Genomic DNA, 12,185 nt, shown 5'->3' with positions numbered 1-12,185 from the left:
GCCGGAGGCAACAGGGAGGTCCCATTACAATGGAGAGGAGCATCCGTACCACCGCTGCTAACTCTGGGACATCAGATGAGTTATGTAACTTCTCTGCCTCGGTGTGCTCATCTATAAAACAGGAGGAAATCGTTATATAACAGGATCATTGTGCAGAATTAGACCTGGGCGAAAGTCCTCTGGCACTTAATGCTATTAACTATCTGGCCCCCTGCCTGGAATCTTTGGCAAGGACTCCCTGGAATCGGAGACTGGAGGGAACTTTAAAGTCCTCATTTTATCCAGGAAGACACTGAGGCCCAGAGAGGGGACCTACCTTATCCAAGATTGCCCAGTTAGCATAGGGCTGGGCCTGGACTCCTGGTCCCTGACCTTCAAGTCCTGTTTTCTATGGCAGGTCCTCTGTCCAGGACCAAGGGACGCCATCCCCACCCCAGCGAGACTGGTTTATTCACTTCTCTGTGCCATTGCCCTCTTTCCACAGATTAGAGCTAATTAGAGACTGCAGTACTAAGGGGAGTTTCCTCTGGACCCCTTGTTGGTTCAGGTGAAGGGAACAGAGCCCAGAGCAGGTGCTCAGGTCCTATGAAGGAGTCATCTCCAGCTGCCACCTCCCCACCTGGCATGAGCCTTGGGAGGCCAGGCTCTCGGGCCCCCTGCCTAGAAACGGCCATGACATCAGTGAAGGAAGCAGTGCTTTGTGGGGCAGCTACCACCTCAGCTGGGAGCCAAAGACCAGGGTCTGGGGACACAGACTCGGCAACAGAGTATGTGGTCAGGAATGCACGAGGAAGCAAGCCTGGCAGCACCCAGGTCCATGAATTCCCTTCAGTAGAGCTGCCAGGTCCTGTCGGGAGCAGCGACCAGCACACCTGGGGGAGGAGCCTGCAGAGTCCCCTGGCCTGCTGGGGCTCACGCTTCAATGACATCTGAGCATTTGCCACAGGTCTATATTGTGACAGCCCTGATACGTACTAACATTTAGTTTAGTTTGTAAGATTTTAATCCCACAGGGGACCCTGTGCTGTCCCCTTGTGCCACCAACACATTCACACTGACGAATATTCCGAAGACTCCTTTGTATCACAGCAGGCTTCTTCTTTAGAACCCGGGAGGGTGGAGTCCCGTCTCCCAGGGCCACTGTAACATGCCTAGGATTTACATGTGCTCACTCACTTACTCTTCAGAATAACGCTATAGGCTGGGGTCTGTCTGTGTACCCATTTTGCAAATGAGAAAACCGAGGCAAGGAAAACCTAAATAACCAGCCCTGGGGTTTGAGTGACAGAAATCGGGTTTGAATACATACACTTAGCAATGATGCCCCTGTCTTTTTGTCCTTGACAAGTCTGAGTCAAGGACTCCAATGCAAGTACCTTATTTAGGAGCTCTTGGAAACATGGGAAAAGGGTGTGAAAAGAGGGAAGGGGAAGAAAGGGAAGCCTTCGATGTCTGCATTAAGGAGCAGATTTCCAGCCAGAGTGGCCTCCTGCTTGTCAGGCCTAGGAGCCAGTGCAGAACGTGTGTGCATCTTGGATCTGTGTGTCCCCTGCAGATGAGGGAGCTGGGGTATTTATACACCTACCTTCGGTCATGGGTTGAGAGCTGCTAATTCCAGTTCTTCCAGCCTCCATAAACAACTAGAGGAAGCTTTAGAGGCTTCCTCCCCACTCTCAGCCCAAAAAAGGAACAGGGGACATCTGGAATTTGGTTGGTATGCACCTGAGGAAATAGGAATGGGCTCTGACTATGTTCAGTACGGTCAACATGGTCTCCTCCATGGGAGGAGAGGGTGGGATCCTCACTTCCGGTTCAGAAATCAAAACAGGTAGACCAGAGGGGTGCCCCCTGCAGACCTGACATGCCTGCTACAGCCTGTGATGTCCCTCTTCCCCTGCCCCAGCATGGAGACCCCCCCCCCCCCCCCCCCCCCGCAGTCCTACTCCACACATGCGTCCTAACACATATCGTCGGGCCTCAACTGGGTGATTCAAGCTGAGAGTGATAGTATCCCCAGTTTTTAGCTGGTTGCATAGAGACCAAGACCTGCCTGACTCGGTTTCACCTGTCAGGCTTCTGCACCTGCCCTTGGCTTTCAGCAGCACAGCCAACGCCTGTGAGTTGAGTCCTGTTTATGTCCCTTCTACGGTCGCCCTTCAGGGGACTCAGGACAAGGAGCCACACAAAACAAGGCCTGAGGGCAGAAGGAAGGACCTGACCATCTACCTGCAGAGTCCCTCGGTCCTGGGGAGCCCAGACAAGCTGCAGCAGGGTCCCTGCTTGGGAAGCAGAATGACGGTGACCGTGAACACATACACCCTCACTGGCATCGCCTTGGCGTCGCCGGTCCTTCTGCTGATTATCGGACAACATCAGTGCAACGTGGAGAAGAGTCAATAGACAGAGGTAAAAAGAAATCACATTCAAAATCACTTCCCCCAGTGGCCTCGGGAAACTGTCGCTCTCAAGGAAAGACGGGAGCCTGCCCTGAACTGGAGATGCCTGTGGGCTTAGGAAGCAGGGGTCCCCAGCTCCTTCCCCTTCAGTCGCTATCGTGGGTGACATATATGGGACCCTCGCTGCCACAGGGCGGGGCTGGACTTGGTCGGATCCGCTGGATTGGCGGTTTATTCCCGCGCTCTGGGCAGCGCCCAGAAGGCTTGCCCCGGGGAGGTGTCTCCCGCCGTGGGTGGGCGTGGCCGCGGGTGGGCGTGGCCGCAGGAGCGCAATCCGAGCCCTGACCCATCTCGGGGGCCTCCCTCTCCCGTGCTAAGGAGCTCACTGCCGCCCCCTCCTTGGCACTGTGAGCTCCGCCCGGGAAGACAGCGGGCACTGCCTCCCTGAGCAGGTGACCACGCGGGTCAGGCTGGATGCCCAGAAGGCACTGTGTGAATGGACGGCTCCCGGGAGAGTGGCCCAGCTGTTGACACAACTGCAGCTCGGATCAGGGACACTCCTGCTCCTGGTCTCAGAGCTCATCGCCATCGTTGAACTAATATTTTACATGAAGATTTGTTTACTAGCTGCCTCTTCTATGAGGACAAACCCTCCGCGGTGGTGGAGTCCCGGTCCTGCATTCCCTGAGAGCCCCAGGGCTGAGCACTATCATCGCAAAGGGTTCAGTCCCTGGTCCCCAACAGCAAACTGAGGGTCCCTGAGGACACAGCAGAGTCCTCTTGGCCCCTGTCTGATGCACTGGTGGAAATTCCTATCGTGCTCGGCCAGGATTTGTGACGATGACGGCTAGATGTCCCATTTTCTTCCTGTCCTCTTTCTTGGTGATAGTATCCCCAATTTTTAGCTGGTTGCATAGATTTCTGAAATAGTCTATTCTCCTGCCCATCTGGCAGGTAGGTGTGGTCATTGGATTAATTCTAGCCAATAGGATGTAACTAAAACTGGAAGGACTGACAGAAGATATGGCCAGAGGGAGGTATGCCTTATCTCTCCCTCACTTCCTCCATTCTGTTGACTGGAACATGAATGAGATGGCTGGAGTTCCAGAAGCCATTTTGGATCATTGAGGAAGCTATGTGCCAAGGAAGGTGGAGGAGCAAGAGCAAGAGAGGAGGATGGGTCTTGGGGAGCGTGGAGCTGCCATGCCTGCCTCACTGCCTGCTTCTGTGGTCGATGGATGTGAGGCAGAAGGAAGCTCTGTGATGCTTCGGCAACCGTCACTTGGTTTTTCTGTAATGACCTATAAGTGTCTGTCTCCCCACTGCTGGGGACTCAGATGACAGGGACCTCACACAGCTTTGTGACTCTTGCATCCTAGTCAGGAGGCTGCCAGACTGAGACAGTCTAGAATGCTGGGTTATCTTGGGTAGCCTGCTCACCCTCTCTGGGCCTGGGCTCCCCTCTGCACGGTGGGCACGCATGGGCACTGTGGGCGTTCAGTATTTGTGGCTCCCTTCCTCTAGCCTCACCCTGCAGAGGTGACCCAAGGCTTCCCTTCTGGTCCTTTCTGGAGTGGGAGTTCTAGCACCTGGCTTGGGCCACACCCTGCACTGGGGGAAGCCAGGAGCCAGAGCCCAGGGCAGTCCCTGCTTGTGCCCTGCCCTCTTCCCTCTGACCTTTGCACTCGCCACCCCCAGGCCCGCTCGCCCCTCCCCACAGCCCCGGTTTGCTTTCCTAGAACATTTCTCTTGGTTTTCAACGAAGAAGACGCTCCTTCCCGGCCCTCTCCTGAGGCTTCACTCCTCAGCCTCCCGCTTGGCCCTTCAAGAACCTTCTAGAAGGCCTTGGCACACGGACTCTCTCCTCCCTCCGTGAGGTCGGGTTCCCTCTGTCACAGAGTCTGCGCGGGGTTCTCTGGGGAGGCTGGTCCAGGGCTTGGGCGGGGAGAACCTGAGGCAGCCAGGCCAGCCGGTGGCTCCAGTCTGACACCCAGCATGCCCCGCAGCCACCGTCCACCAAGCCACTGAGCCGACCAGCACCTGCCATGTGCTCCACCGCCGCTGGCTGGTTCCCAGGAATGGCTCGGGTCACTGCAGCCCCACCAACCCAAGTCCCCGGCTTCCGCGGGCTGGTGGTGTTTCTCTTTTGACTGTTTGGTTTCCTTTGTGATTCGCGCCTGGCTGTTCTCCTCCCTCCCCCCTGGCTCTGTGGGGACTGGGCCCAACACTGGCTCAGGCAGATGGGATTCTTTATTTTTTTGATCCTTTTTTATTAAAATCTTTTTTTTTATTTTTACAGACCCAGGGCAAACGTCAACATGGAGGGGCAAGGACAGCATCCAGGGCTGCACAGAGGGAGAGACCCCAAAGAGCATGAGGTCCCGAGTGTTCCCACTATGCAGAGGGGAACACAGGCCCAGAGAGGGTGAGTGGGCTGCCCAAGATCACCCAGCATTCTGAACTGTCTTAGCCTGGGTTCCTTCTATAGCAAAGTCTGAAACGAGGCTTATACCTGGGTGGGGTATTTTAAGAGGGGACAGAAGTAGGAAGAAGAGGAAGCCCGGGGAAGCCTGCCACCATGCCAGCTGCGGTTGCAGGTGCTGTTGCAACAGCGCCCTGAGTGCTCAGTGTGCCCTGACCTGGGGAAAGAGGGTCCATGCAGCCTTAATCTCCTGGCAATGGCCGCTCCATGCCCCTGGGTGTGACATCCTCGCACCCCTGGGCTGTACCTATGCCTGCCTGGCCGGGCGGGCTCCTGGGGGCAGCGGACACTGAGGCACAGGAAGGGCTGGTGCAGTGTGCCAGGGCTGCCAGAGCCACAGGTGCAGCCCATCCCACGGCAATGGCTGCAGTGAGCCGGGCTGAGGAGCTGGCGAGGGGGCACAGTGGTGCCTGACACATGACTGAGCTGTACCAGGGCCAGAAAGTGTGGCCGGTTGGACTGCATTTAGCAGCAGCCATCAGAGTGCCTGGCTCCAGTCCCGAGAGAGGTGTATTTTGCTCCCATAGAAAGCAATCCAGAGATAGACAGCTGGTAGCACAGGTTCAAAGATGTCAGCACCAGAGTCTAAGACTTACTTAGCCTTTCCCACATGAGCACAGAATGGCTGCTGTAGTTCCAGCCATCGTATCTGCAATTCCGGGAGGAAGAAAAGCTGGAAGCCTGGGGGAATGGGAACAGGCACAGCATCTTTATCAGATGAGCCAAAGCCATCTCCAGGAGTACTGCAACCTACAACTTCTACCAAAACTCTTTGGCCAAAGGGACCATACATAACTCGGCACCTCTGCTGGGAACAGGGAGGAATGAGTACTGAGGCAGCCAACCAGGTCTGCCTGCCACAGACAAGGCCCATTTCCTTTTCCTCTGTAGAGGAGCTGGCCTCTCCCCTGTCCCACCACACCCTCTCCGCTACTCCTACCCAGATCATCTCTGGAATTTCTCCTCTCCACTTTAGCTCCCCTTGAAAAGAGAAGGCCCTGGTACAGGTGAAGCGAGCAGCGTTGGATCATTATTAGTTCCTGAGCCTCAGACACGATGAGGAGGTCTCCTTGTTTCCCTCTTCTGGCCCCTGGGTGGTCTTACCTGGTGACAAGTCCAGAGAAGAGTGTGGATAGAAGTGGAATTCAAGCCTCCTGCAGCTCTCTGTCTGCTTGGGATGCTGGGAGGTCAGGTGGCCATCTGCGCTTGGGACCCCAAGTCCGCCCACCCTGGGGCCTAGCCTCTTGCAGTAATGCCATGCAAATGTCCCTCTGTGGGCCTGAATCTCAGTCCTGCAGGGCAGCCCAGCCTCCCAGCCTCCCAGCCTCCCAGCCTCCCAGCCTCCCCTCAGCACAGGCAGAGGTCTCCCAGTCGCTCCTGCTCTGGGCTCCCTAGGAAGCTGAGCCTGCCTCAGGATAGAGGAGACGGTGGCTGGGGGAGGGACTCGGGGGAGGAGGGAGGCTGACTGGCTTGGGGTCACCGTGTGAGCAACTCAGGGTTCTCCTGGGACCTCTGGGAGAAGGTGCCACACATCAGTCACCCTAGAGCTGGGTTCCTACCCTCCGACTGGCATCAGTCGTGGGTCGGGGGCTACTCCTTCCCCAGCGTTCCCCTGCCGCAGTGGCCCTTGAAAGCACAGGCCAAGATGTGCGGCTGTGGCCAGCTGCAGGGTATCCTGGGAGTGGCCTGTGGGTGGACAACAGTGGCTACCAAGGACACCTGAGCTGTCCCTGCTGGAGCCAGTGGGAAGGGCCATCTTGGTGGGCTGCGCGATGGCTGCGTGGGTGGAGATATTTCCTCGTGTGGGACGGTCGCTCTCTGCAGCATGCTGGCTCCCAGGCCCACCACTCCCTGCCTGTCATGGAGAAGCCCCACCTGGTCACTCCCAAGTGAAGGCCACTGGCTGCTCCAGTGACAGCTGGAGGGGAGCTGACCGGTCTGTCACTTGGGCTTCCTGAGTCGCTCCATGGCTTGTTCTGAAGGCGGGGGCGCTGCGGGCCGGTTCCCCCGAGCCCACTCAGCTGTACTTCAGGGTCCTGCCCCAGCTCCAGGCCCTGGTGTCCCTGAGGACTCGTGGGGAGTCCAGCAGCTAACAGCAGCTTGGTGAGCGGTCAGACATGGAGATCTGGCTTCCAGGGACTGGCAGCCGTTGAGAGGTTGCTCCAGATCGCCGGGAACATGGGGGGTCCAGGCAGAGGGGCTCACCGCCCGGAACTCGCAGGTGCTGCTGGGATGTCCCGCTAGAGCAAACGGCTTCCTTGAGTGCAGCCCGTCCTGTTCCTCACAGAAGCAGCTCCTCCTGGTCCCCCTTTACCTGTCTGACTATAAATAAAGGACAGGTGGGCTCCTCCATGATGAGAGCCGGATTAGCATGGCGCAGTCCGTCACGCCGCGATTCGAGAGAGATGATTGTCTCCTGTGCTTCTTCTATTAAATGAGTTTCTTAGTGATTAGCTTATAGCTGGCTCATCCCTCCGACCGTAACCCTCTCCCTCACCCACGCTGGACGTGTGGCTACATTCAGGCCCTGGTGTCCCTGACAACTAATGTGGTGCTCTGCTGCTGTGGCCCTGGACTGTCCCCATGCATGCTGGCCCCCACTGAGGTGCTTCAGTGCCCCGGGCTGGTGGCTGGCGGTGGCCTGGCACAGCCTGGGGCTTGGCTCTCCACCCTCACTCCTCTGCGGGGCCCCTTCCTGCAGCCGCCTGAGGCCTCACAGCTGCAGCGAGGGTAAGGAGGCCCAGATGCCCGGTGATGTGAGGCTCCCGGACGCCGCCCAGCAGCCTCTCACCACGGCCGCCTCCGCTCCATCCATCTGCCGCCTGCTGGAGGCACCTGCAGCCAGGCTCCGGGCTGCTCTCCTCCCCCAGGGCCCCTGGCTCCTCTGTGATTGGTGGTCCACTCAGAATCTGGCACAGATTCTTGGCGCTGGGTGCCGGGGGAGGGCAGTGCCAGCCATGGATGTGATGGAGTATCCCTGGCTGCCCAGGGAGCCTGGTTACCCAGCCCAGTGCCAGCCAGAATCCACCTGGCTCCCTCTGCTCTCTGCTACGAGCTGGGACCAGATGGCAAATGATCGGGGCTGATTTACAGCGACAGCTCAGTTGGCCGATGAGACGGTGTGGATGGCAGCAGACCTAGAGGGAGAGGGCTCGGGAGGCCGGGCCTGGGGCAGGAGAAGGGCAGGGGAGAGGCCAGAAGGGAAAGTGGGCAGAGAGGGGGGAGGAGGAGCGGAGCCGACCCCGCGTCCACAGCCCAGGCCAGGCACGCTGCGCCCATGGGGCATCTGCTTTAGAGCCTGGCAGTCTCCAATATGGCAGCCACATGTGGCATTTTTATCTTGGAATTAATTATGATTAACTGTGATTAACAATTCAGTCCCTCGGCCACGCTGGCCACGTTCTCAGTGCTGAATGATCACACGTGGTTACCGCATTGGACCCCACAGACATGGAACATCTTCACCATTCCAGAAATGAGGGGTGAGCTGGAGGGAACACTTGGGATGATGTCTGGTTTGGGGAGCTGAGCAGTGGGTGGAGGCCAAAGCCACGGAGAGGCTGGGAGGACGAGGAGAGGGACAGGCTTGGGGTGGGGATCGAAACGTCGACTTGGGGACACACGAAACTCGAGAGGACATTAAGCCTCCAGGCAGCCGTGGCCAGCGGACTCTTCTGTGACCGGAGACTGGAGCCCAGTGGAGAAATCAGGGCTGGGGACAGAAGTCAGGGAAGCAGCACGTGGTCATTAGAGCCACAGGATCAAAGGAGGGCTTCAGGCCACGATCCCCAAAGACACTCTCAAACGCCGTAATCCCAAATGTTGACATCGGAAAGATCCAACTCCCCAGAGTCTTGGAAAGATCTTTAGACAAAAGCTGAAACCTTGAAATATCAAAATCCCGAAAATACACATCTGGACCCAAAAAATTAAAGAATTCTTTAGAAGACATTTTATTTACATTTCCAAAAGGGGATTTATTTGGAAACATACAAACATGACGTTTCATGGGTCATTTTGCACAGTGAAATAGGCAGTGGTGTCAGACGTGTCGGCAAGAATAAACACTCAGGAATACCAACAGCGCCACGTGGGCTAGCCAACCGGTTGGTGTGGACCATCTGATGCCAAATATATTCTTAAATAGGTCAAAAAGAAAACTACATGAAGCTAAAACACTGGTTGGTGATTGTGTGAGCCCAGCACTATGACTATGGCCATCGGAAACACCACCATGGACGGCCTAGGTCTTTTGTCAAAATCAATCAAAACCACCATTGGTCGCCCCCACATAAACAGTTGTCCAAACAACTGGGATCTTGAGAAATTTCATTTTTTTTCACCATTATAGAGGCACAAAAAGGACGTCTCTCCATTGGTTGAGGAAGTTTCAGCGTTTCTACGTCTGTGCATGTGCTTATGTACAAAGTCACCTTGGTAATAATGCACTCGGGCCGAGTTGAACTTGCAAGAGAAAAATGCATAAAACTCCTAAGAGTTGCCACACAATTTCCACCTCCACGTTGGAGGTGATGCAAGGTGACCTCCCCGGCATAGAGAAAGGTAAAAAAAATAATGCTGAAGTTTAAAACGTTGGGAGGAAACAACTAAAAGAAAAGCAGGAGAAATAACCTTTACAAATGGGAAAGAAGGTCTAACATGAGTCAAGAGCATCACAGGGATCGAGCGTGCCCAGCTGCTCCGAGGGTCACAAGCCCTATCTTGAAGCCCTGCTTTGAGATAAACAGAGCGGGCGACTTCCCCAGAGGGCGTGATCCCTTTCTGCATGGTGACCTTGGCACAGGGTCCCCCCAGCCACAGGGTCCCCCCAGCCACACACTCATCCCCTCTGAGCCCCCTGTGAGCCCCTGCAGGCATTGCCCGGCATCTAGGCATTTGTAGAACCTGAAGCCACGAGTCACCTGCGTATAACTGAGGGTGCGTCCGTCCCACCCTGGGTCCCACATCCTGCCCCTCTTCTGCCGCCCATTTTCTTTCCATGGGAACTGTGACTTTTACATTTGGCTTTCAGGATTTCAACGTTCAGGATTTTAATCTTTTGGGATTGTGATTTGGGGGATTAGACTTTGGGGATTTTGCTCTTTGGGGATTTCAATATTTGGGATTATGGCATTTGAATTTGTGTTTTAGGGATTAAGATGGGTATGGCTTTCCCTGGTCATCACCAGCGGGGCTCGAGGGCACACTGACCAGCTCCCACAGGACAGGGTCACAGCTTGTCTGGGGCAGGGGCTGATGTGACTGGTGGCCAGGGTCTCTGTAGCCACAGGCAGTGAGGCTGTTCCCTGCCCAGAGGCTAGGTCACACTGAGTGTGTCTCAGGCTTCGGGTCACTATAACCACCAGGAGCAGGGGACAAGAGTCACCTGGAAGAGCTGTTGACCAGGCCACAGGTCGGGGCAGGAGAGTCGGGAGCGACTTCTCACCCTGCAGCATACTGTGCGGTAGAACGTCTAGAGGAAGGCAGCCTCCCTTGTCTGTCAAGGGCCACAGAGTGAATATTTTGGGTCTTGTGGGCTGGATGGTCTCTGTCACAAAGACTCGGTTCTGCCACTGCATCCTGCAAGAGCCACAGGCACAGTACGTGACTGGAATTATGTGCCAGGCAGAAGGCTAGGTTTGCCTGAGAGCTGCCAAGGAACTGCGGCAGGAGGGGTGGGAAGGAGAGGGGGATGCAGGCTTCAGCAGAGGATGGGAGGGCTGGGAGGCTAGGGACAGGGAAGTCCCAACGCCAGCCAGGCACTGGTGGGGCCCTCTGAAGGTGGTGGCAGTGTGGACAGTTTGATGCCGAACCCTGAGCTTAGCTCACCTGCACCCAAGGGACAGGGTGGTGGAGACACGGGCTGCCGTGAAGCCCCCTCCCCAGGTGAACCTTGGGCAGTCCTGCATCCCGTAGGATCCAGGTCCCTGCAGGCGTCCAGCACAGGACGGGCACAGCACACCCATCACTCCTTCCTAAACTGCATTGAATGACAGTAAAGAAGCTCCCACGTGAGTTTATCGACAACCTGCTAAGGACAAGGAGGGGCCACCAGCAGGACAGAGGCTCTGAGGGAGAACAAGGGGCAACTGGGTCTGATGGGTCAGAAGGAGCCACCACCCAGAACTCGCCAGGACTTTTCAGGGGCAGAGGGGATTCTTCTCTCCTGGAAGTCCACGAATGCCCGGGGCAGGAGTAGAAGGCGGGTCAGGGTCAAGGTGGCTAGTTGAGACTGTCCACAAAACAGCTGTGTCCGTCAGCAACCCCCAGCCCTTTGGGTAGCATGACTGGCAGGGGTGGTAAGGATCCCTGAGCTAAAACCAGGAGAGGGCTCTTCATAAAAAAGGAATGGCCACCTAAAGAAAGCCAGGGCGGCAGGTGGGTGTCCTCCCTTTGTCAACGTGCCCCCGCCTCCGTTCTTCCTGGTGCACATGCACAGTGCCCAGGAGGCCTACAGGTGAGAGGAGAGGGAGGGGACCTCTGCTTCTAATTCTATCACCTTATAACCTTCTTTCCTATCAGAGGGTTTTAAAAGAACCTATTTCACAGGGCACAGTGGTGCACGCCTGTAATCCCAGCAGCTCAGAGGCTGAGGCAGGAGGATCGCAAGTTCAAAGCCAGCCTCAGTCACTTAGTGAGGCCCTAAGCAACTCAGTCTCTAAATAAAATATAAAAGAAGGCTGGGGATGTGGCTCAGTGATTAAGTGTCCCTGAGTTCAATTCCTGGTACCAAAAAAATAAAAACAAAAACCAAACATTTATTTTACTTACCAAAAAAATTTAAGTAAAAACCAAAATAAAATATTTATGCCATAACAAAATAATGCTATTTATAATATAGAAAGATTTTTAAAATAAATAATTAATAAAGACAACCCTGTAGAAGATGAGTCAAAAATAGAAAATGTATACAAATTTCTGGAATGTGTCAGACAGGACCCAGGCAGAATACAGAATTCACCCCAGGTCCTTTGCATGGTGGTGATTAACAAAGGAGCAGCATAAAGACGGGTGGGCAGGGTCAAGGGTCAGGCAGGGATGGTGAGGCACCAGAGACAGGCAAAGCAGAAAGCCCAAAGGGCAGTGCAAGGAGGAGTCCTCTGAGCCCAGAGCTGGCTCAGGGAGGGGGGCTGCCCTGCAGGGGCTGGAGTTTGAGGACACGGCAGAGACATGGGGCTGGGTGGGGAGAGAACACCCTGGCGGCTCTGTCCTCTCACCTCCCATCTTCTGTCTCAGCATTCCAGAAATCTCCACAGAAAAACTCACATGAACACACAGAACAGAAGTAGAAGGGTCTTCATTACAGC

Source organism: Sciurus carolinensis, chromosome 7 (assembly GCF_902686445.1).
Source record: "Sciurus carolinensis chromosome 7, mSciCar1.2, whole genome shotgun sequence".
In the NCBI taxonomy this organism is placed as follows: domain Eukaryota; kingdom Metazoa; phylum Chordata; class Mammalia; order Rodentia; family Sciuridae; genus Sciurus; species Sciurus carolinensis.
Note: the sequence above shows the minus strand (reverse complement) of the source record.